Source organism: Pteropus medius, unplaced genomic scaffold (assembly GCF_902729225.1).
Source record: "Pteropus medius unplaced genomic scaffold, Ma_sr-lr_union100, whole genome shotgun sequence".
Lineage (NCBI taxonomy): Eukaryota > Metazoa > Chordata > Mammalia > Chiroptera > Pteropodidae > Pteropus > Pteropus medius.
Genome location: NW_024346062.1, coordinates 1,034,279 through 1,039,180, shown reverse-complemented (window position 1 = coordinate 1,039,180; position 4,902 = coordinate 1,034,279).

Here is a 4,902-nt window from a genome sequence, read left to right as displayed (position 1 = left end):
ATCTCAAGGGCAATTAATAGCAAGAGGGAAATGCAGCAAAAGCATCCTAGTTACAAAATAAGAAGACAGCCTCAGGCTCTACACTTCTATCTCAGTCTTGCCAAGAGAGCATTCTGAAATCCTTTTCTGCAAAATATCGCTTGTCAGTCAGACTTGTTCACCATCTTAGCAACACAGAAAGAATGGAAGGAAAGCCAAATATTGCAATTTGATTGTTCGTGATTTGATTGGTATCATGATTTAGTAAATTACTTTTTCTGAGGTTTCTTCTTCCTTGGTTTGTTTAAAGCCAAGGACTAAATGTAGCAATAAAAATTTAAATTACCTTGGCTCTTGTCTGAAATGCTCAATATTCCACAAATGCTCTGTGCTTCACTCTAGTGCCAGGGAGAAGAGCTAAAATAGTCGGCAGTGATTCTGCATTACTGATTCACTCTTCTCATTAGATTATATGAAATGTTATGACTTACTGGGCTCAGAGAGTTATTCTGTTTTCGCCTCCAGCCATTTCAAGTAATTTTGCTACTATGCAACAAAATGCAAAATTATTTGGAGTAAGACTTTCTAATTGGAAATAATAATTTTTAGATAGGAAATTAAGCCCTTCACTAAATAATGTTAAATTATCATCAAAATTACATTTTCATGAATAACTAATCAATACCACATCAGCTGTTTAGTTATTTTAACATTGTTGAACTCTAATTGTTAGGCTTAATTGTATTCTCTTGAGTTCAGCAGAAAAAAAGAAAATCAGGTCATACATTTTCACTGTAAAATATTATCTCGATAGACAAAAAATTGACTTAATAAAAATACTCCAGAAAATATGTTTTTAATAAACATATTCCAAAATGTTATTATGTGAGCACTTGCTACTTCAATTTTTGTAGAATTCCTCTACTTTAATCTAGACAAAGCAAATGTTTTCTCCAATATAGTCCCAGTATAGCTTTCGTGTTGTATATTCCAGAGATTGCTCTATATTTATTTTTAATTGAATGCATGATTAACATAAAGACACCAGGTTTTGGCTGAATTATTTATTTGTTCTCTCTGTCTAAAGAGGGTAAAAACAATGCATTATTCTTACTGACTTGCCTAGGGCTTCAAACATATGAAGGTATACTCATATCCACTTCAGTGTAGTAAAAATGCTATGATTCATTGTAGAAATGACAAAAACATTCTAGTTTTATAGCACATTATTTCGACTCATTGGCAATGTCTTAAAATGCTTTTTTTTTTTTTTTTTTTACCATACTTTAAATTGATTGAGTTACTCATTCACTCTTAGGAATCTTGTCCATTTTTCCTGTCTTTGCTCTCATGGTACCATCTAAATTATGATTCCTTTTATCAACATTTGTGTTATTTGCTGTGTTATATATCTGTTTTTTAACAGCTGAACTTTATGAAAGGAGGGTACTTAATGGGAAATGAGCCGTGGAGTGTTGTATTCTCAGAGGGACAGTAGGGGTTGAGGAGTGAGGGGAGCTGGGGAAATGGACACAAACTAAAGTGAAGAGAATTATCCAGCACAGAATTATCCAGCACAAAGTCTATGTCTTTATAGTAACAGCTAGAATTATCACTGGCAACAGCCTAGTATGATCATTTATTTTTGCCATACTCCCTTGTGGTGCAGAATGTCTTGCTATTTCAAGTGGGTAGATGTGCTACTGGGGGACACCCCCCAATTGTTTTTGAACACCTACAGGGGACAGGGGCTGTTGAGATACCTTCGCATTTTGTATCTTATTTGGCCATCACTATAATCCTCTAAAATTCATAGGATTATCTTCATTTTACTATTGGAGATATTGAAAGTGAGAGTAGTTAAGTAACTCACCTAGTCCCACTGATTATGCAGTAAACAGAGCTAATTGCTCTAGTAGCAACATTAGTAGGGGAGAAAGAAGGGACCAAATAGGTCAACATGATTTTGGTCTTGTCCTTTTGAATATTGACACTACAGTCTCATCTTAGAACACTATGGACCTAAGACAGTCATATGAGAGCATCTGGAATGAAATGGTTTTCAGAGGTGAGTGTCTTGTATTCATTATCCTCATGCTCTTGCTTTAAACCTCTTGTGCTAGAGTAGACATTTGTTCTCCTTTATTACCCATGCCGCCTTCCACAGTACTTTTCCATCATGATTACTTAATAAATATTCGTTAAATTTAATTTAAAACCTTCTTACAGGAGCAACAAGACAGTCATTTTATAATAATAGCATAATTATAATAGTGTCCAACCTGGGATATTTATGCTTGTCATAGTAATTGAGGACCCAATTAGAAAATTAAAAACTGAATGAACAAAAAACTATTGATAGTGTTGACCTTTATAGCAAAACTTACTTGCTAAAATAAGAATAAAAGGTGAAAGATAAGAAACTATAATATTTAAGATCAATAATTTATAAGATTTTAACATTTGAAATTATAATTAGGAGAGAAACTCTAATATGAGCAATTAATATCTCATGTTTTCTGTGAAAACAACTACCTCTGCTGCCTGCAACTGGAATTACCACTTATATCTGACAGGAGCTTCTTTTACTAATTGGGTCAGATTATAATTTCAGTACAATTTCATTCTAATGAATGTGGGCCATTTCTATTAACCTTAACAGTCAAGAAACATGAAACAACAGGAGAATATATCATTTGGGACTTCAAACTAACTGTATATGCTAATGTGAGAGGAATGACTGCTTGAGGACAATTTTATCATATCGATTGCAATTATGAAAGGAAAATAAAATCTTCTCAAGTATTCTTCACTCTCTGAGTTAATTAAATTTTATAACCTTTGCTAAACTCTTCAAACAATAGGATCTTACTCAGGCAATATCAAATAATTATAAAAAACTTTATTATCTTTCAAAAATTCCACTGGGTTGATAGATTTAGCAGTTTCCTTTATTTTCATTTCAAGAAACACCAATAGCATTTCCTGAGTCTGTAGGGCACTGTACTAGGTAGAAAGACATCAAGAAGTTTAAGATTCAGCCCTTGAGAAATTTATAATCTAAGTGGAGACATTTAGATTGGTTAAAGTTGGTCCAAAATAATTTATTTAATCCTATGATTTATTAGAATCATTCAGTTGGGACACATATAGGAATAATATTGGACTCCCATCTTAAAGTTATCTTAAAACAAATTCTACTTCCTATCTTTGCTAAGAGATATAATCGTGTTTTGAAAGATAATGTAGATGTCATTAGTTATCTTTCTTAGAGCAAATAAAATCTGTTGATCCCTAGAGGATAAAACACGAAATCTATGAACATTTTATTGGTGTCTTAGGAAAGCAATCTCTGCAACTAATTGGCAGTGTGACTGTCACCTGGAGCACATTGTTGCTCCAGCTTCTATGCTAAAGGACAGGCTTTCAATGTCTGATTTGAGAGAAATCCCGTATCACTGAACAGAATGGCACATTTGCATCGGTAGACCATAGAGTCTCGCCTTCCTCCCTTCATAACCAACCTGGCTAACAAATCATGCTGAAATTGTAATGAATTCTATGCCTCTAATATATCTCTAAATCAGTTTTACATGTGAAAACTTATTTAACATTTCTGTGATTTAGACATCATGTATAAAAAAAGATCAAATTTTCTAATACAGTTTAACAATAGTACTCATCATATGTTGGTTATAAAGAAAGTATTTTACATTGTGAGATATTTTACGTTCATTTTCAATGTTTAAATTTGGGAAAGGTTAGGGGAGAGAATTTTCTTTCCAAATTGGACATGAAAATAAGTAATGGGGATAATTAGGCAAGTGCATTTCTTGGAAAAATGCTGTCTCTTCCTGATTTATATTGTTTGCGTGGTAATCAGGTCTTACGTGATTATCAAATTTCCTTCATAATCACATTTAATTGAAAGTTAACAATCCATTTCCTTTATCAATGGTATTAGTGGATGACTCTTACAACATAATGTGCAGTCACATAGATCAGCAGTTTATATGGGTGAAGCAGGTCATTCGAGGTTTTCCAATCTACACTGCAGTCTATTCTCTGTTAGGTACATTTAAGAAATTAGTTAGAACTTTAGAGGATTTTAAATACATGTGCTATTTCTTTTTGTTTTCACAATAAAATATCAAACCCATAAAAAACTGAAAACAAAAACAAAGAATACATGTATATGCTTCATCTAGGTTCACCAAATGTTAACTTTTTGCCACATTTTTTCTCTTTTGATATATATCTATATCTACATGTATAGATATAGATCTCGACATATATATATATATATGTCTCTTCTCCATACCCTCTCTCTCTCTCTCTGTATATATATATATATATATATTATTATGTGAACACCTGCACCTTTTAAAATTTTTTTCTAGATCACTTAAGTAAGTTTACTGAATCTCATTGACACTTTATCCATAAATGTTTCAGCATGCATCTCCTAAAAATAAGGACTTTATCCTACATAACCACAATATCATTATGACACCTAAAAAGGTAATAGTAATTCAATAACATCATCTAATATACAGTCTGCATTCATATTTCCCAAAGTGTCCTAAAGATATTTCTTATTTTTTATAAATCCAGGACCCAGTCAAGTTTCACATATTGTATTTGGTTTTAATGTCTCTTGAATCTCTTTTTTTCTAAAGTAATTCTCCTGACTTTTAAAACTCATGATAGAAATTTCAGAGTCTGGGCGATTGTGTGCTTTCTTAATAAAAATATAAAAATTTGAAAAAAAGATCACTGATAAATAGACTGTTACTTTTTTCTGTTGCCAATGTTTGAGAAAAAGTCTAATTGTTTGGCCTAAATTCTTTAGATTGGCAACATGACTCATTTTATACCAAAAATGTTAATTAAAAGGAGAAATCCTAAATCTTTTTTTTAAAA